This window comes from Dipodomys spectabilis, unplaced genomic scaffold (genome assembly GCF_019054845.1).
Source record: "Dipodomys spectabilis isolate Male_0828 unplaced genomic scaffold, ASM1905484v1 ptg000127l, whole genome shotgun sequence".
Lineage (NCBI taxonomy): Eukaryota > Metazoa > Chordata > Mammalia > Rodentia > Heteromyidae > Dipodomys > Dipodomys spectabilis.
The window spans coordinates 978,280-999,997 of NW_024870804.1; the positions used below are offsets into that span (position 1 = coordinate 978,280).

At 37.8% G+C, this 21,718-nt stretch overlaps 1 pseudogene; it reads right to left on the minus strand.

Annotated features, from left to right (window-relative positions):
• Positions 1-2,305: 2,305 nt before the first annotated feature.
• Positions 2,306-2,405, minus strand: LOC122116205 (annotated as a pseudogene).
• Positions 2,406-21,718: the final 19,313 nt, after the last annotated feature.

A 21,718-nucleotide genomic window follows, 5' to 3' on the forward strand; every position in this document is an offset into this window, starting at 1 on the left:
GACTCACGCCACCAAGGGACAGCTGCTGCTCACTGCCTTCTCTGGGAGGGGACCAAATTCCAGCCTTTTACCCCCATTGTCGACGCCCCTTGTCAGCAGGAAGTAGCCAGAGAGAATCCGCGCCCTATTTCATGATTATTAAAAGGCTGGAATGTAAGGTCCGCTCCTGGATGGTGAGCAGACTCCACCCTCCTCGCAGCAAAGTCTCCACCCAGTACCTGCGTTACCTAGGCAACTGGAACACCTGGAAGAGGTCACATCTGCATCCGCTGAGGTCACATCTGAATTTGATGTGGCCACACCTTTCTCCGCCCATACCCTACATAAGGCCTAGCCCAGGCCCAGACTCTCTCTTTTTCTCTCTCTGTTCGTTTCTAGCTCTTGCTCTTGCTCTTGCTCTTCTTTTCTAGCTCTGTCTGCTCTCTCTCTGCTCTAGCTCTTTCCTCTCTCTTTCCCAGCCACGTGGAGTGCCAACCTTGCCTGGTCCCAGCAGGTCTACTGAATAAACCTACCCCTTACCTGAAAAAAAAAAAAAAAAAAAAAATAAATAAATTGATCAGAGGCATGGATATTGTGGCTAGTTAGTGCATTACACGTCTGTCTCCTCTTCTCTCTCTTTCAAGGTTCTCATAGATAATATGATTGCTCCATAATTATCCTAATTTATTTTGCTTTTATATTTTTGGTTGCATCATTTCACTTTCTGCTCTGCCATTTCTCAAATCATTTACATAGAAGGTATTATTTCCTATTTTCTCATTCCTAGAATAAGCTGCACATGAAGACACCACTGGTCCTCATTTTCAGTCTGTACCTTTTAATACGGAGGAAAATCTTTCCTCTGCTTTCTATCAATTCTCTACTCTCCAGTTAGAATATTTAGAATAGTAAAAATGGAAAAAGAGAAAACAAATCATGGTGAAAAAAAAGATGCAGAAAATTCACCAGTTTTTTCTGACTAGTTCAACCAATGTTAACTATTGGGGAAATACATGGACACCTCATTCCAACTGGTACTCATAGTCTCTGGTTAGGCAATTCTGATGAAGACAAGGAACAAGATGAAAAAGTGAGGAATGGTATCATTTGCAAAAAAAAAATAAAAATGGAGAAGGATCCAAGCAAATTTCTTCTTTGGGCTGAATAAATTAATCGGCTTGCTACAGTGTGGAGAAATCTTTCCAAAAAGGCCACTCGTGTGAATACTAGGGATGAAGGTGAGTATACCGCTCTTCATCAAGAAGCCTACAGTTGACACTGAGACATTGTCCATGAGTTGGTGGCTCGAGGCAGATATTCATGCAATAACTGTGAATGGCTGGACACACCTGCACAGTGCTTATACGTGGAATAATACCAGTGTGGCTTCTTTCTTACTTCATCATGATGCAGATACCAGTGTCTAAACTAAAGGCCTCTTGACCCCCTTGCATCTTGCTGCTGGGAATAGAAACAGCAAAGATACGTTTGATATCCTTCTGTTGAACCATTATATTAAACCAGGTCTGAAGAACAACTTGGAAGAAACTGCATTTGATACTGCCAAAAGATAAGTATGTATGACTACCTCTTTTAAGTTGTGAAAGGCTGTACAAATTGTTCTCCTACGTCTTAATGATTTGGTTAAGTTACTTAAATTTCAAAAATGCCAGTCCATCCTTTGTCTCTGTACAAAATATTTTCACAATACAAAGCAACAGCAATATCTTACTTTAAAAATTCATGGATTCCATTGTATTCTTCCAAATGAATTGCCTGACTTTGACTTCAAAATATATTCAAGAGTTGTTTGTATACATCTATAATGATTTCTGTAGAGCTTGTGATTTTTTAAATCAGAAATAATTTTAACGTATCTGTTGAAATGAGTAGTACAGAAACTAAAGATATTTCTGGTGCTTGTCTGAAGAAAGTATATTTTAACATATTCTGTATTTTGTTTGTAAGATGTCCATAATCTATTTCATTCTTTCCTAGATATAATACTTTGAATACTACATTGTTATATATTATATAAATTCATTAATAAATGTGTCCTTACAGATTGCATTCCATGTAAAAACAGTTTAAGATTCTTTTTTCTCCTAGGTCCTTATAGTATTTTATTTCTTTGGGATAAAATTAAAATGTTATCTAATTTCAAAGTTTTGTAAAGTTATGCTATGTAAAGACCTTTCTAAGGTGAAGATGTAATACACTGATGCCAAACTAACTTTTAATTATATGAATCGCATGTGTTGTTACACTTGTATTTTTGTAATCAACTTTTTAATAACTGTTTTTCATTTCTTGCATCTGAAGAATGAAAAATATGGAATACTTCGCATATTTTCAGATCATCCCTGTCCAAGTGGCATGTTAATCTCTATATTGTTGTAATTTATGTATACGTGCTGCTGAAGCATGTAGTATCCTGTGAATTTAAGTAGTTAATGATGCAATCTTTATACAGGCATATATCCTTGGTTGCCTATTTGTAACAAGGAAACCTTATTGTTACTAACAATGCTATTGATCTTATTTCTCTGAAATTCTGTGTATAGTGGAAAAAACATATTGTTCGGTAGATTGCTCACACTTGCAATTATTTTGCCAATGACTATTTTAAGTCTTTTTCATTTTAAATTTCATCATACTTTGAAGCCTTTATAGCTAGATTCAAAGATATGGCTTTTCAAGTACTTATTTATCAACTGAGTTAGCTTTGTGGAGCTAATGGATTCAAAGTAAGCCTTGCTGAAGAGCTACTTCTAAAATTTTGCAGCTTAAAATTTCCCAAATGAGGTCTTACTGGCACAAATGTCTACTGGCCCTTTACCCTTCTTCCATTTAGTAACAGACCAACCAGAATATCTTACCCTGACAGCAAAGATTATCTTACTGGAAAAAAACTAATCTTAGTTACAAGGGATCATAGAGAAATAAACAGTTCTGACTAGAAAGTATTTTATCAAAATATAATTGTTTATTATATCTACCATTTCAAAAGTAGCTAAAGCCAAAAAGGTGAAAAAAATTGTTCTTATGCATGATTACCTAATGTCCTGACCTGTCTACCATCCAACCAGGCAGGAACTTACACTACTGAATTTCTATCACCAAATATTTCCATAGCTCCAGGAGAAGTCCATATTTTTTCCTTGATATTAGGCCTTAAATTGGTAATGTTTTAATCTCAGTGTTTCCTCTTGCCTCTAGGCTGTAAATCTACAAATGGTAAAGCTTTAGGTCTAACTCTACCAAACTCTGAGGTAGAGATAATGGAATAATACTGTAAAACAGAGTTGCCTTTGATACCCTAAACACAACAGAACAATGAAAAACATTCCTTATATTACATATAGTTATATATTTTATATTTATATGTGCTAATTTTATGTTTCACACAATGAAACTTACTAGAATTAATCGATAATTTGACAAATAAATTGATATTTATTACAATAAATAGATTGGAATATAAATAATTAAGTTTAGAATATATATTAGAATATAAGAAGTATCAATGCAATGTCTTCGATATAAACTTGTGATACCTTCTAAGTGTTCTTAGACTCCTGAATTCACATGGTAAAAAAAAATGTTGTTTTCCTTTAATATGTAAGGGATTTTACTCTGCTGCTCTGTATATTGTTTTAACTCGCTGGACCCAGAATGGTTTTCTCCATATTTCTGATCATACCCAAATTTTGTTGATATGATGTCCAAAAGGTATTATTCTTCTACAGGACCCACGCGTCCTAGGATCCCAGGTCCCAGTTATCTGTATCATCAGATAACAAGGGCAAGTCCTCATACCTAGGCCCATGCCACATGCCAACAGAAAGTAATTGAAGACTCATCTCAACTTCTCATTTCCTATAATAATGCAGGGCCCCAATTACATAGGATTTAGCAGTAAGCAATTGTGAAATGCAAGGCAACTTAAAATGAAAGATGAGATCACAAAATCTGAGAGAAACTTTTGTAATTCACACTTTCAATTTACAGATGACCAGCCCATATTAGTGAACAAGATCACAAATGTCACAAGAATATTTTTAATACCCCTCTCCTAATGATTAATGAAAGATTTCAGTCCAGTATAAGTAGGCCAAAAAATAGTTCCTGGAAGGATAGATCCATAATTTTTCTACCAAGGCTAGGAAAACTTGACTTAGAAGTCAAATATAATTCAGAAAAACATTAATTGAGAAGATCCTTAGTGCTTCAAAACACTGGTACTTCAGTAAAACTTGGTTATGTAGTATAAAAAGGTTGTCATTCTCAAACCAATGGTAACCTATATTTAATCTCCTGAAAATATATTCCTATTCAAATAATTTTTAGGGGGTCCGGGCGTGGGGCCTTATCTCTGAGCCTGGGCGCTGTCCCTCAGCTCTTCAGCTTAAGACTAGCACTCTACCACTTGAGCCACAGCACACTTCCAGATTTTTTTCTTTTTGGTCATGTGATGCTGGGGAATTGAACACAGGACCTCATGCATGCAAGCAAGTGCTTTACCACAGAGCCACCTTCCCAGCGCCTCAAATAAACTTTTTAAAGGCACATTCGCCAAAATAACATTTGACGATTAGATGATACTTAGTAACAAGTTTTTCAAGTGGAAGGAGCAAGTTAAAATAGAGTTGATTTATTATCCAGCACTAATACCAAACAGGTTCAACTATTCCTTAAATTGTAGAAATAGTAGCCCCCACCATTTGTGTTGTTCAGTAGATGCCTTCCAGAAATGTGTTATATAGATCAGCCTTCCATATTTCAAGCCTAAACTTTAGCTAATAAAGTAAATTTCATCAAATAATAAGGTACATTTTAAAAGATCACGAATAGTTGCCTTATCATGTTGTTTGATGTTTTCCTTAAGAAATATGACTTTAAGTCTTGAATATGGGTACTCATCAGAGATGTGACAAACATAAAATCTGTCTTCTATTTCTATCATATTCCTCCACAGTAATAAATTTTAGTTTTCTTCTTTTCCCAAAAGTTATACATAGTAGAGAATATTATCCCATGTAAAATAAAATAATCACAAACCATTGTACAAAGCCATTTATAAAAACTTGTAGTTAGGAAAACATTCTAAGCCATTTTTAAACTTTCTTGTTGACTAAATATTAATCTTCCAAATAGATGAGAATAAAATCATGTATAGGTGCTTCATGACTTCAGTCTTGCAAATTGTTATTGCAGATGAATTAATTATGGAAATATAAGCTGATATCAGTTCAAGTATATGCAGGATAGAAATGCCATAGAATGTATATAAACCTGTCAAAGTATGAACAGACAGTTTAACAGAATGACTATCAAAAAGTTGAGACCAGAGAAGAATATTAGTAAAAACATAGAATGAATGAAAAATGAAAAAGTGGCAAGTACAACTAGGATACTCAATGAACACATGTGATAAAGGAAGTGGTAAATCTGAAATAAATCTTGGAGAAGGGATTGGTTGAGAATGATAGAAGGAGTGACTCTGATCCAGGAGCATTGGACAATTACATGGACATATTTAATTGTAACACAATTGCACAACCTTTTGAAATTTAGTTAAAAACACAACAAAAACCAAACATACAAAAATCACAACCAAACAGCAACCTCTAGAGAGTATGAATATGACCTCTCAAAATTTTAAATAGTTAATCAAGGGCAGTATGGGAAAAGCAAACCAACTGTTCAAAGAGGGCAGTTTGGGGTAGGGGAGAATTTTGAACAGATTTAAATAGATTGTCTAAGGTTATAAATCACTTACATCTGCAGCAAATATTTTCTAATAGGAGATCTCTTTGTCTGAACTGGATATTCCAGTCCTGAGATACATTTGATAGCTGGTGAATATAGAATGGAAGAAACAAGATCAAAACTCATTACTCCTTTGGAGAGAAAACAGTCCTCTATGTTTTCTCTCTTCTCTCTTTACTACTCTTTTTCATACTTTTCAGTCAAGTGATTTTGAATTATATCTTTCCTTCTTTGTTCTGGCAAAGTAATCGGTCAAAGTAATTCATTAAAGATTATTTGCCATTTTGTCTATTACGCTGTTTACTTGTCCAAGCGAATCCATTAAACTTCCCTCTTGCATTTGGTTGCCACTAAAACCCAACATCTATGATAATGAGGACAAACTCTCATGTAAAACGTTGTCTCCAAAGAACCAGTCCAAGAAGCTGTGATCACAAATATTTAGCTATACTTTTTTTTCTTTTATCTTGAAAGTCTTCTTATGTCTAAAGTGCCCACAAAAATAAGTACTCCACCACTTTTTGGTTCAATTATTTCTAACCTCAAAGATATAGTTTGCTAACAAGATGCTTAGAGGAAACCGAAGAATACTCCACTTTTATCTTCTCACTTAAGACTCTCGTTAGATACCATATCAGGAACAGTGAAGTTATTCTTTGCAAATTTACTTCAATAGATTATTTTTCTCTTGGTCTTGCATTTGTTTAACAAGATGTATGGAGAACAATAGAGTTAAATCACCGATACCTTGGATGACAGTGTCTGTTACAAAGGACAATACTTCTATGTCCTATTTCTATGTCCTCCTCTTAGCTCTTACCTGATTTCCAATTAATCACAGCTTCTTGGGTTAACGTCTAGTGAAGTGGAAGGACTATAAGGCCTCCCCCACTGCTACATCTTCATGGTTTCTCTTTTAAAACTATTTTATTTGGATGTGGAACTTATTTTTATGTCTTCATTCGATTTAGTGTGCATTGAAGTGAGCCACATAGGCTCTGTAAAACCACTTTATGTAGCAAAAATATTAGGACAATCTATTTTAAAAAGTTTTGGCCTCCCTCCACTGCTGAAGCTAATATGCTTAGCTAGGGCTTCTAAGAACACTGTTTTCTTACGTTTTCCATTTGCTCTTCTTTTCTGATCCCAAAACTTTTTGGCTTATGTAATAAGAGAAGTCTTCACAGTCTCTTGTTAATAATATTATATTTTTGAGCCACTTAGAAATGTGAAATCATTCGTTTGAAGTATTCAATCAGATTTTTTCTGTGTTTCAGTGCTTTACGTGCAAAGACATTGTGGAAAGTATTATAAGCAGAAAAGTGTAAATCCAATATCTTCTTTCATTGTGGAGGGCACTTTCGCCCTAAATAGTTTGACCCCAATTATCTTTTTCAGAGAATTACTGTTTAGTAAGTAAAGGTCAAATCACAATTTTGATATTTTTTTTTAAAGAACTTTGAATTTAAATTCCACTACAACTTTGTTTCACACAGTAAGAGTATATTTTTTGGGTAAGGACAATTCTCAAGGTAACCTACAGGATTTATAGCAAGGTTTGTGAGGTTTGTTTTTTTTAGTGTGAAAAAGAGCCATCTTCACCCACATTGCTCCCTCTCAGCTAAGTCTCCATGGATTTCTTTGCATGAAAGCCTATTCTCCCAGGCAATTTAAAATTTTTTTAAATAGGCTAAGTTTTTAAAAAGTTTGAACAATTAAAATTTACCTGTCATAACTTTAAAACTCTTTTGAAATTCCTTTAACAGAATCGCGAATTCACCAATCCTAATTCCATCTTTACCATATTAAACAGTTAACATGTTGTTTTCCTGATATCGTGTCCATGCAACTATTATTTTCCAGGGCCTTTGTTATGTTATATATATGACCATATATGCTGATGCTAAGCAAAATGAAATCCAAGATATGGAAACAGAGATTTTTATTTGCGGTTGTTGTTTTTAATGTACTATGTGATTTCTATTTTCTTTTGACATTTTTCCCTATGGTTTATTCCCTGCTGTATTTGATTTTGATACCCTGTGTATTGGTATACATTTACCTTAATTAGGGAAGGGAATAGGAAGAACAAAATGGTGAGAAACAGGACAAAGGGCAAACCAATGCAATAGCAATGCTCACAAGACAATATGATGGAAATGTACATTACAACTTGCGAGGGGTGTTGTGGTGAAGGAAAACTGTGAGAAAAATAAGAAAGGGGATAACAAGTTTGAAACATTATGTATTCACTACCTTACAATTACTGTAACTCCACTGTACATAGCTTTGACAAGAAAATTAAATTAAATAAATAAGCTACATGAAATAAAATTTCACTGTATTGGCATAGTAAATATTATTATTTTTTAGTAACTTTTAAAAATCAATACTATTTGGCATTCAATTTGAATTAATTACCCCTTTTTAATCAGAGGGCCATCAACTTGAATGTTATCCAACTAGACAATATTTTCACAATATACTTGCCAATATTTTGAAAAAAGAATAAATTTAAACTTTCTCATACTAAAACAGTAAACAGTTTCATTCAATGGAAACCCATAACTTTTAAAAGTAAATAAGTTGTTAAGAGGACAGAATATATGTGTTCTTCAAAATTCCTATGACTAATAACTACTCATTTTCAAATTCTGAACATTCCTACCTGAGAGCTTCAAAAGAATACCTGTTTGCATATTATGTAATTCTGCAATAGATTCATATTCCAATGGGTTGCTACAGATTGAGAAGTAAACAGAAAAATAGCCACATTCCGGTAAAGCATAGAACTATGAAGCATCTGTAATAATTAATTCTTCAAGAGTAAGCAATTATTTATCAGAGTAAGCTATTATTTCTGTGACCATCAATCCGAAGACTTATGCCATAAAGTCATCCTAGCCCAACAGTTTCCAAGGTGTAGGGTGCACCTCAAAGTTCCCTTAATTTACAATACGAATAGCTTATCTTTATTGTGAAAAAAATACTACACCTCTGCTAATGTGATGCCCTCCATGTTCTGGAAAGAACACCACAATAAACTGGGTTGCATCATTTCCCCCCTCCCCCCTAGTATTCTTGAGATCAGACCATTTGCAAATATTACTCATATTAATACTTTTTTAACTATCATAGATATTCAGGATGCTAAGAGCGAAATGTTACAGTTCAAAGCAAGCCCAGGCAGGAAGGTTCCTTAGATGCTTATCTCCAATAAACTTCTCAGCAAAGGCCAGACACAAGTGGCACTGAGATTGAAGTGGTAGGGAACAAGCCTTGAGCATAAACAAGCTCAGAGACAGTGTCCAGACACAGAGTTCAAGCACTAGGACAAACCAATAAAACAAAAATGAAAACAAACCCCCAACCTAGCACTTTTCTCGTTGTATACAGAGGCACATAATTAAGGGAATTGTTTCCTGTGTTACATAGGTAGAAGAAAGAAGATGTCACACAATTATTCTCCTCATACTATGTTATACCAAAGCCTCAAAAAATTGCTTTTGATAAATTTATAAATTAATATCATGCATTTCTTGGCAACTCTGTCTACATTATTCACATTAACATTTTATACATGAATTGTGGGAATTATCTATTAACTAATTTCTAATTATATCTCTCTTGAAAGAAAATTCTAGGCAAGTAGACTGCAAGAATCATTTGTGAATTTGTCAATTAAACCGTCTACTTAAAAATAATTTTGGGGCTGGGAAGGTGGCTCAGTGGTAGACTGCTTGCCTTACAGGCATGAGGCCCTGGGTTCGATTCCTCCGCACCACATAAGTGTAAAAACCCGGAAGTGGTGCTGTGGCTCAAGTGGTAGAGCACTAGCTTTGAGCTGAAGAGCTGAGGGACAGTGTGCAGCCCCAGAGTTTAGGCCACACGACTGACAAAAAAAGAAAGAATTTTGTAGTGTCCAATAGAATATGAAATTACAAACAAAACCAAAATATTTATTTTAAATTTCAATTCTAATTTAGCAACATTTACAAAGTCCTACATTAGACAAACTTTGCTATTTCTCCAGTCTTAAGCTTTTGTAATCCTTCATCATTTCTTTGGAATCCAACAGAATGATGTTTACTTACTTTCTCAAATTTTGGAAGGTAATCATGAGTCATTTTGCATCTAGGAATGTTCTGTAATGGAGAGAGAATTTAAAACACAAGTGAGGATTATATATGTGTTGCATTTCAATAAGAAACTTGACTTCTCAAAAAATGACAAAATTAGCCCAGCCTTCCAACTGTGTATTCCTTTCTAGTTTGGTTTGTTTTATCAAGACAAAATTATACTACCTGCTCCAGGGAAGGTATCACTATGTAATTCCACTCTCTAATCTTCTGTTTTAGTCTGAGTGCTAGAATTCTAGGCTTATATCACATTGCCCTGCCATAGTTTCTTATTTTATTTAATCTAGATACAGATTAGCAATTCTGAATTTCTCCAGTGATATTACCCACTACACTGCTCAGACTGTTCCTGTACTATTTTCAAACATTTTCTAACATTTGACACAGGATATGAACATTTTCAGATGCACCTGCGGGGTCTCTGATTCATTCCTCAATGGATATGATACCTTTAATAATGATTACTTGACTCTCTTACTATCTCTGGTCCTTACCTATGTAATATTCTCAAACACTTTTGAAAAAAGTAATTTTAGGACTTTCTAATATTAAAAATTATCACATGATTCTAGTCTTACTCAGGACATATTTTCTATTGTTTTGTAATTTTTCTACATATTATGAGAGTCGTTTCATTTGTGTATTTGTGTGTGCACATATAAGTGCCTCTGTGTGTATGTGTATGTTTGTATATATGTATGTAAAAGCCTCAAGCTCTTATTCATCAATCTTGCTCATGATTGGTATTCCATCACCTGAGCCATTCTTAAAACCCAGCTTTTGGCTCCTCAATTATAGGTACTGTTGCAAAGACTGTTCTACTCTAGCTGGTTGCAAACTGAACTTCCCCGACTCCTTTACATTCTTAGGTTTTATTTCTCCAGGAGTATCAACTTTTAAGCTATAAACATTTTTGTGAGTGTAAAGTCTATGCTGTAGCCCAGGTTTTTAACTCAAGAATTCAAATAAAGACAGATGAATAAACCCATTACATATCCTGAATGTACACTGTTAGAAATGTGATCGTAAGCTGAGTGGTGGTGAGATCTGAGGATTGGGGTTCAAAGCCAGCCAGGGTAAGAAAGTTCCGGAGACACTTTTCTGCAATTAACTACAAGAAAACTGGAAGTGGCACTGTGGATCAAGTGGTAGAGCATTAGCCTTGAGCTGAATAGCAGAGGAACAGTGCCCAGGCCCAGAGTTCAAGTGCCAAGACCACCACCAACAACAATAAATATATAAGGAAAGAAAAAGAAATATCATCTTAGCCAGCAGTTCATTGCTAGTATAAGCCCTGTTCTCTCAAGATGGATTTTTTTCCAGTTAAGTCCATGCTCTTATATCTGACGTGCATTGGAACCAGAATTATACTTCCTTCTACTTTCTACAGAGTTGTGTCATTAGCAAGTGTGATTTAGAAGAGGAGTGGCCTCATACTTCGTGTTCCACCTAGGAGTAATGCTTTCTCTATATCACTCCCATAAATCTACACACTGGACTTGGCTTTATTGTTTCAATGTTGTCTTATTTGTAGAGTCTTCTATAGTGTACTGAACCCATATACTTTAACACAGAACGTCTCTTTCTCCTATTATTGCTATAGTTTCCCTTACTGTTAACTCATATACACTTGGGAAATAATGTGCTGTACATACACTCACAAAAAGAATGATCTGAGAACCTTCTTCCCATTTACAATTCACTTTAATTTACAGAGACCATAAAAAGTTTGAACTCAATATACTCATGGATAATATATTTATAAGCAATATAAATTTCATATTTTCTCTTTACTAAGTTTTTTCTGAAACACGTGTTACCTCATGTCCAAAGGTGTCCTTGTGTTATTTCAGTGAAGCCAGAAAACATTTATTATACCTCAAACAACACCATCGATTGTTACTGGAAGTAACGGTAACTGGATGTGAAAACTGATCCCAGGAGAGGAATGGAAAATAGAGGAATGAAAAAGTTCAAGTTAACTTGTGCTTTCCTTTTTACTGTACAAGAAAAGAATCCCAAGGCTTGAAGAAAACTCTGCCCTGGACTTTTTCGAATATGTTCTTTACTCATATAAAACTTTTCTGTAAAGTTCTAATTGAGAGTATTACAAAAAGAAATAATGTGCCATTTGAAAGCCATCATAGAACAAAAGGAAATAACGTTGTCTTAAAAGTGTTCTACTCCAAAGAAACAAAGACATGGAGGTTTAAAGTGCCTTATGGATGGTTATTTCACCCCTGAGAGGAATCTCTATTTGCAGGAGTCAGTTATCAATTCCTTTAGTCTGGTCCTGAGTTCTCCAGAGCAATACGGATTCCAAAAAAGCAGGATCCAGTGAATATGATCACCAAAAGGAACCTCTTGTCAAATGAGTACTCCTTTAAGGAGAGTCCCAAAGAAATATCTGGGTTATTTTGTTTGCTCGTTTGTTTAGTTTGTGCTGGTTCTGGGGCTTGAACCCAGATGTTGGACCCTGTCCCTGAACAATTTTCTTTCCTGCCCACCTGTCCCCAAAGCTAGTACTCAACTGCTTGAGCCAAAACTCTACTTGTGCTTTTTTGGTGTTTAATTAGAAATGAGTTTTACAGACTAACCTGCCTGGGTTAGCTTTGAACTAAGATAGTAAGAAAGCTAAGTGACATCAACTGAATAGACTTCTCTTTTGAAACAACTAATATTTGATGAAATTTTTTGTAAAGGTAATATTTGACTATTTTTAAAAGTAGAGAATATGTCCAGCAAAGAAGCCATAAAGTAAATAATTCAGCAAAAGTAGGTGCACTGAATCATTTTGGAATTTATTTTAATGCTTGGGAAGATTATTAATCTTGTCGTTCCTTTGGGGGAAACAAAGTCATATTTCACTTTATTTGTTTATCATGGGGCTTGAACTCTGATCCTGGGTGCTGTCCCTCAGCTCTTCAGGTCAAGTTGAGTGCTCTACTACTTTTTCTGCAGCACCACTTCCGGGTTTCCTGTGCTTAATTGAAGATAAGGGTCTCATGGGCTTTCCTGACCAGGCTGGCTTTCAACCACAATCCTCTGGTCTCAACATCCTGAGTAGCTAGTATTACAGGCGTGAACCACCAGCACCTGGCTCATATTTGCATTTATGTGCACTGAATGACACTATGTAGACAAACAATGGAAATTTGAACCAAATGATGCCATTGCAGCTTTTCAGAAAATTTGAGGTAGCAATAATATGTCCTCATAATATGACTCATTAGCTATGGGATCCCTCCATTAGCATCCTCTACCATCTGTATAGGTGTATTTAGTATCAGGAAATGTTCATAGGAAAATATAGAAAGACAGATTTTTAGAAAGCAAAGGATATCGAGTATGAAAGAACAGCATAGAGAGAGATACATTTATCACACAGAGATTAAGAACTAGCCTAAGAGATTTAGAATGCTAAAGGCAATGAGGAATAAGCCTAGTTGAAAACTAGTTCTTCAATAACCAAAATTGTTTTCTAGAACAATTTCTGGTATACCCTAGTTACTATCATTTATTCCTTCCATCTGGAGTTATTTTTTCTCTTGTGTCACAACTGTTAATTAGCCAATGCCTTTTTGTTGCAAAGGTTTCCAAATGTCACTTAGATTACCCTTCTCTTTGTGATTAGCAGTGACCACACAAAATCCTGGAATCTTTGAATTTCCAGAATTAATCTTCACCTGACATCTAAGCACATTACTGGCATTAATTCCTGTGACCTAATGACCAAAACTTTTTTTTCAGCACAGTATTATAAGTAAAATACATGAATTAGGGACTATTGTCAGGTTTCCGTTTGGAAGGAGCAATTATATATTCAAAGTAGGGATTCTTTATTTTGCATTTACTAATTTTTTCTTTTTATATTGTGAAAATACTGTACAGAATGGTTACAATTACAGGGGCAAGATGAGTACATTTCTTATCAAGCATTGTATCCTCCTCCTTTGGTTCCCCTTCTGACCCCCTCCCATCCTCCACCTGCCCCCAGACCCAATCCTCCTTCCCAACCCCCCCACCAAAGTTGTAAAGTTCGTTTTTGACATAACGACTTGCATATCTCATTGATGCAATGGGTCCACCTGTATCCCTATTTAAATGACGTGTTTTTTTCCCTTCCCCTCCACAAATTATAACATTAACAATTACAGTGAAAGCAAGGGTTATACTCTGGGTGAGGGACATACAAAACAACAAAGAAATAAATTTATAAATGTGTTAGAAAGAATCACATGAAAAAAAAACATTTAAATACATACCTTAGGGTTCATTTCCCTAACAGCAACTTATCTGATCTTTTCTGCTTGACTCAGACATACACTAGTTATTGCAAATAAGGGAAACCCAGGGCTTTCTTCCTTCCTTCCTTCCTTCCTTCCTTCCTTCCTTCCTTCCTTCCTTCCTTCCTTCCTTTCTTTCTTTCTCTCTTTTTCTTTCTGTCTTTCTTTCTTTCTATCTTTCTTTCTCTCTTTTTCTTTCTTTCTGTCTTTCTGTCTTTCTTTTTTTGCTCAAGGCTAGCATTCTACAACTTGAGGCACAGTACCACTTCCAGTGTCTTTTTGTTTATGTGGTAATGGGGAATTGAACCCAGGGTTTCATGCATGCTAGGCAATCACCTAACTATGAAGCCACATTCACAAAGCCCTAAATGACTTTCTTAAGATGGCATTATATTTTCATTGCATAACTATATCATAATTTTGGACAGGTGCTAGAAATGATGTAAAAACAATACAATACAATAAGTCCAGGAAAGTTGGATGGAAAATGAATAACCATCATGGTCTACCCAGGGCACAGAGGGGCTTACGTCATGGAACTGTTTCAATAGTCTGAGCTAGACAGCTCCTGACCCACAGCCCACCTCCTGAATGAGAAGGCTGCCTTGGGTTCCAGGCACATAGGGACACTGGGCCACCTCATCCAGAAAACATTCAACCAGTTACTATGCAAGAGACGAAGAAAGAAAATCAGAATTATGCTTAAGTTGGGTGCCAGTGGCTCAGAACTCTAATTCTAGCTACACAGGAGGCTGAGATATGAGGATCATGGTTCATAGCCAGTCCGGGCAGAAACGTCTGTGAGACTCTTATCTTCAAACAACCACCAGAAAACCGGAAGTGCGCTCAAGTGGTAGAGCACTAGCCTTGAGCTGAAGAGCTCGGGAATGGCGCCCAGGCCTATAGTTCAAGACCTACAACTGACAAGAAGTGGATTCCCACATGAAGTGGACTGAATAGCACCCATTGTCCCAAGGAGCATGGTAGAGAAGTTAGGCTGAGCTTCCTGTGACCTTGAGGTCATAAGTAGGTCACCCAGCTTCTCCATGCATCTGTTTCTCAGCTGCAAAACTCAACAGAGTGAAGGATCCCCTTCCTCATGGGGATAGGGTAATGATGAGAGCCATGTTTTGTTTCATAATCCCACACCTGTTGCACAATTAATAACAGACCCCACCTGAGCCCTTTCCGGGTATCTTCCTGTCATATGCTCACAGAATTGCCGAGAACCTTATCTGAGGTATGCTCCCTCTCTGCCTAGCCATGCTCCACAGAACCCTCTGTATAAATCCCTTGTTTCCTCACAACTGCCCTCTGAGGAGACTGAGGTCTGATGGTTTCGGCACTATCCAGAACTTCATCTGTGGTCAAGAATCTGCTGGCATGGACTAAAAGTTTGGGATAATCTATCTAAACCAATAACTGAGCATGGTGCTACATGTCTACCATCCCAACTAGAGAGGACCATGCTTGGTGGAGCATACCTGTCCCAGATAGGAGGATCCCGATCCAGCACAGCCTGAGTATTGAGTCTCCTCAGAAATGTCCAAGATAGAAAGGTGGCTCCTCAGAGCCAGGGAGACGAAACAAGCAGGGGGTCATGGGGACCCCAGCAGAGTGTCTGACCAGCGGCAGGGGTAGTGTTGGGTCAGCCACTCACCTGTGCTGCTCAGAGAAGCTGTTGGCAGCTGTTCCAGGTGGGAAGAGCAGTGATGGAGTGGCATTGTGGACACATGGGCACAGAGCAGAAGACCAGGGGCAGAGACCTGGTTGGGACCTTATGACTGCTGGCAGTGCTCCATTGCCTGAGGTTTGAAACCCAGCACCGCAAGAAGCGGGGAGGGAGCTGGGGCACTGGTGGGAGCATCAATTTCCTACTATACTCCGAACTCTCCTCGAGTCTCTTGCTGATCACTCAACCACCTCTACCTTCCTCAACTTCTGGTAGTGTTGTAAACAAACAGAGGGAATCCTGGTGCTCCCCAGCATCATGGAATGTGGGCGTGGTCACCATTCTTGTATCCCATTGGTCAGAAAGGAACATGAAAGAATGGGGGTGTGGCTGGAATCCAGTGATGCAAGCAGTATGGGCAGAGCAAGATGACAGCGGCTCCCCTAGCCTTTTCCCCAGGGAACTCTGTCCAATGCAGTTGGGGACAAAAAGGTAACCTGCTTTAGCTGGATGGCTGCACAGATTGTTGTGTATGCCTGTTTGTTGCCAGTCCTGGACCTTGAACTCAAGATCTGGACACAGTCTGTGAGCTGCTTTTGCTCAAGGCTGGCCTTCCACACTTGATATGTTGGCACTGAAGTTGGAAAGGGGTCTCAAGGACTTTCTTGGCTTGGGTGACTTTGACCATGATCCTCCTTTCACAGTCTTGTAAGTATCAAGGAGGACTGCTGAGAGCCACTGGTGCCTGCCTAATCATTGGTCTTGCTGATGTTCTTGGACAGACTGGTGAGTACCCTATTCTCGTGGTGAAGTGGTGGGAGCTGGGGCCCACAGTTTGAATCTTGATCCTGCCACCTCCAAATGGCAGGAGATCCTAAAAAACTTGTTCCTATCTATATAATACCCAATGGAATATTATGTATGTCATGATTGAATGGGCAGTTCTTGAATGATTCTATGATAAAATTATACACAATTATATTATAGGACACTAATCAATTTTAGTTAATACTTTATTAAGCATTTAAACAATCAAATTCATAAAATGGTGACATAATGAAATACCTAAGAATTGGGCCACACATACTATAAAGGTTCCATTATTTTTCTGCCAGGACTGGGATTTGAACTCATGGTCTGGTAACTATGTTGCACTGTGTGGGAAGTGGAAGCTTGCCTCCTTGATGTCAAGAAATTTAAGTCTGTTCCTTAGGCCTGATATCGATCCTCAGAACTAGAAAACATCCTATTCATGTACAATTTACATATATGATTTATATTTACATACATATGTTGACTATATTGCACTCAGTGTAGTTATTTTATTTTTTTGTTTTGTTCATGTATTGACTATTTATTTTATTGACTATTATGGCACATAGAACATTGATTACATAAGGATATAGGTCTGCATATATATTCCACTTCATACCTGACACCCAGGATATTCACAGAAAAGGAAAACATGTGTTACCATCAGCTTCTTACTGGCATCTGAACTCATGGCCTACAAGGCCAAATTCATGAATGGGTGAGTATCAGCATGCCCTCCTGGGGCAAATTGAGCTGACAGACTGTTCACAGGACTTGAGATTGAGCCCAGGAGTTAACAAAATAGGAACAGATTGACATGCAGATGGCAGTAAGCTAATAAATATATATCTTTATAGAGTGCCAGAGATGTCTATACATTATTTAGTTATATAGACTACATTCCTACCAATTCTTGGGTATTTATTATGTGTCCATGTAAGTAATGTAATTGTTTTCTTTCTTAAAAGAAATCAGTGTCCTGAAATTATTGTGTTCCTGTAAGTAATAATAATCTTTTAATGCTTCATACATATTAAATAAAATCAATCAGCCTTCTGAAATCATGCTGTCTAATTTTATAGGAGCACTATTCACGAACAATTCATTCTGTGACACTGACAACATTCCATTGTTATTCCTATGGTTGGAAACCTGTTTCTTAGTATCTCCTGCCATTGGATGGTCAGGAGATATTGCCACGTGGGCCTAATGCTTCCCTAATAGTCTGTCAGCCTTCAGCAATGCAAGGTGAAGTACTCTTTGCAACAGTGTAATTCAGACTCAGGAGGGTCACGTGCAAAGGAAGAAAACCTAAAAAGGCCACAGTTTTTCTGTACATTGTTTTCCCTGCAAGGCCTGGGGGTCGAGGATCCCAGGAACAGCTGTGAGTCCAGTGGCTGCACCCCAGCCTAGGGTGATCGAAGCTGAGGCAGAGTTACCACGACCTGAGTTCAAACCCTGTGCTGAGAAAATGTTTTAAAAAAATTAGCTCCCTGGCTTGCAATTCCAGCTATTTATTCTGCCAAGTGTTGGATTTGAACTAAGGATCAAGGTAAATCTGCAGCAATGTGGATGAAGGGGAAGATCACCGTACTTGAAGAAAAGAAAGTCAAGCCTGTTCACTCGTCCTGAATTCAAGTCCCATCCCTGGAAAACATACTACTTATATACATTGTAAAGATAGGATTTATACTTACCTATAGATGTTCAGTCCATACATGTTTGGTGTGGTTGTTCCTTGTATTTTTTGTTTTATTCATTTATTTAACATTGATTTTACTATATGAAACCCATTTCGTTTATTACATTGATGACATCCTATCACAGAGCACTAGGTTTGTAGAAATGTACTCCATCATGCTTGACACCTAGAATTCTCAGAGAAAAGGAAAACAAGTTTCACACTCAGCTTCTTACTCGACGATCCACTTGTTAATATTGCTGGGATCTGCACTCAGGTCCTAGAAGGAACAATTGGCCAATAAATCAAGGTGAACACACCAACCTGTGAGCAACCAAGGAGCTAGGTCATTCCCAGGATCTGACATTGATCCCCAGGGTGGTCCAGTATAAGTTCATAATTTCATAAGTTCATAATTTAAGCATAGGATCAACATTGACATACATGTGTGGACAGCATCTTGTGTTTGGTCCACTTCTCCTTATTTTGTCTCTAATTCATGGAGGTATTGTTTATTTTACTAAGTATGGTGACAGGTATAACTGCGCTGACATGGACGACAACCTGTTCCCATGGTTATAGGGTTGCCTATGCATTCTCCATCCTCTTCTTTCACAGGAGAGGAAAACGTGTGCAACAACTGGCTTCTGACATCAGAATGAATCTTTTGTCAGTGCTGGGATTTGAACTCAGGTCTAGGTAGCTCTTTTGCACTGTGGGAGAATTGAAGCTCGCCATCCTTGAAGACTAGAATGTCAGGCATGGTCCAGGGCCTGATTTGAAGGCTCAGCACTGGACAAAATAATAAGCCCACCTTTTTTAAACATAAGATCTCTCTTTACCTACAGGAGAGGTATGCATCTTGAGTTCATTGTAGTTATTCTTTTTAATTTGTGTCTTATTCATGGATGTATTGTGTATTTTATTGAGTATGGTGACAGATATAACTGTGCTGACATGGATGACAACCTATTTCCATGGCTATAGAGTTGCCTCTATAGCATTCTCCATCTGTGCTGAGACCAAGGACTTTCGCAGGACAGGAAAAAATGTGGATCAATTGGATTCTCACATCAGGTTGAATATTTTGTCAGTGCTGGGATTTGAACTCAAGGGCCAGCAGGCCCAATCAGTGAAAGGGACATGTTGAGAACACCAGCCTGTGAGCCACTAAGGAGCTAGGCCATTCCCAGGATCTGAGGTCCAGCCCTGGTGGGGGCCAATATAGCCATAAATTCATAATTAAACAGAGGATCTATATTTCTAAACATTGGTGGGCGGCATCTTGTGTTCGGTGTAGTCATTCTCTTTATTTTGTGTCTGATTCATTGATGTATTGTGTATTTTCTTGAGTATAGGATGACAGATATAACTTTGGTGAACTGGATGACAACCTATTCCCATGAGTATTGACTTGCCTATACATTCTCCATCCTAGCTGAGACACAGAACTTGCACAGCCTAGGAAAACAGATGCAACAACTGGCCTCTCACATCAGGGTGAACTTTTGGCAGTGCTGGGATTCGAACTCAGAGCCTAGGAGGCCCAACTTCCCAATGGGTTCACGTGATCACACCAGACTGTGAGCCACTAAGGAGCTGTGTCATTCCCTGGAACTGAGTTCGAGCCCCAGGGAGGCCTCAATAGTCCTCAATGCATCATTGAAACAAGGGATGTATATTCACATCCGTGTGTGGACTTCATCGTGCATTGAGTGTAGTTATTCTCTTTATTTTGTATGCTATTCGTGGATATATTGTGTATTTTCTTGAGTATATAATGACAAGTATACCTTCACTGACATGGATAACAACTTATTCCCATAGCCACAGGGTGGCCCATTTATTCTCCATCCTAGCTGAGACCCATGACTTGCACAGGAAAGAAAAACAGGTGCAACGATTGGCTTTTGACATCAAGATGAATCTTTCGGCAGGCCTGGGATCTGAACTCGGGACCTAGCAGGCCCAATTGGTGAATGGGTCCACATGAGCACACCAGCCTGTGAGCCACGAAGGACCTAGGCCATTCCCAGGACCTGAGATTGAGGCCCCCGGCAGGGGGAAACTGGGGAGGATAATAGTCATCCACTCATAAGCTGAAGATAGTATGCAAATAAGTACATATTTGTGTAAAGTAGGAGAGGTGGTGACTTGTAATGGAATCCATTCTGTGTGACTACTGTTTCTTGGATCTTTCTGGATGCCTCCATTTCATGACTGTGATGATAATTATAATGCTTCATCAACTCTTCTCTACAAATAATCAATACTCCATGAGTCTTGCCTATCATTTCCTACTCGCATCATGCAGGAACTACTCATTCATGGATGAGATCGATTGCTTTCCATGACTCCTCATAGGTTCACAAAATAGTATCTCAGGGTGTCCCGCAAATCCCTCCTTGTAGGGGGTGGCTGACTTCAAGCCTCAGACCTGGAAAAGTTCATCTTACATACATTTTAAAGTTAGGATTTGTAATTCCATACAGATGTTCACTCCATATTGTGTTTGCTGTGGTTATTCATTTTATTTCTTGTTTTATTCATTTATTTACCATTTATTTTATTGACTCTGATGATACATGTACCATTTATTACATTGTTTACATCCCATCACAAAGCATCTAGATTTTAGATGTGTTCTCCATCAAGCCTGGCAGTGCTAGGATCTGAACTCAGTGCTTAGCAGGCTCAATTCAAGAATGAGTGAGTTTGAGCATGGCAGCCTCTAGCCAATAAGGCTGTCAGGTGGTTCCCAGATCAACCCCCAGGCTTGGCCAAAACAGTGATACATGGATAGGCAGATGGTGGTATACAAATAATTATATATTGGTAAAGAGTGTCAGGGCTGTCTATCTATGATTAAATGGCACCTACAACTTTCTTATCAAATCTTAGATATTTATTATACCGCCATTGAAGGAATATTATTCTTTTCGTGCTTAATAAACTATTAATTAAGATCAATCAGCATTCTACGATCATTGCATCCAATTTTAGACTAGACCGGTGCATGAACTACACTTTCAATCAGTATTCCTATGAATAGGAATGAGTCTCTTGTAATCTCCTGCCATTGGTGTCAGGACTGGGATTTGAATCCAGGGCCATGTTGACAGGTTGGCCTATGGCTTCCTTGATATCCCACCAGCCATCAGCAATGACAGGTCAAGTATACTTTGCAGCCATATCATTCAGACCTAGGATGGTCAACATGCAAAGAAAAAAACAAGTAAAACGCCAGCACTCTGCACCTCGCCACTTTTTGTGCTTTCCAGCTTTTTTTTCTTCCTAAAATCCCTCTGGGCCTAGGATCTCAGGATCGGGTATGGGTCTGGAGACTGCAGCCCAGCCTAGGGAGATCCAAGCTGAG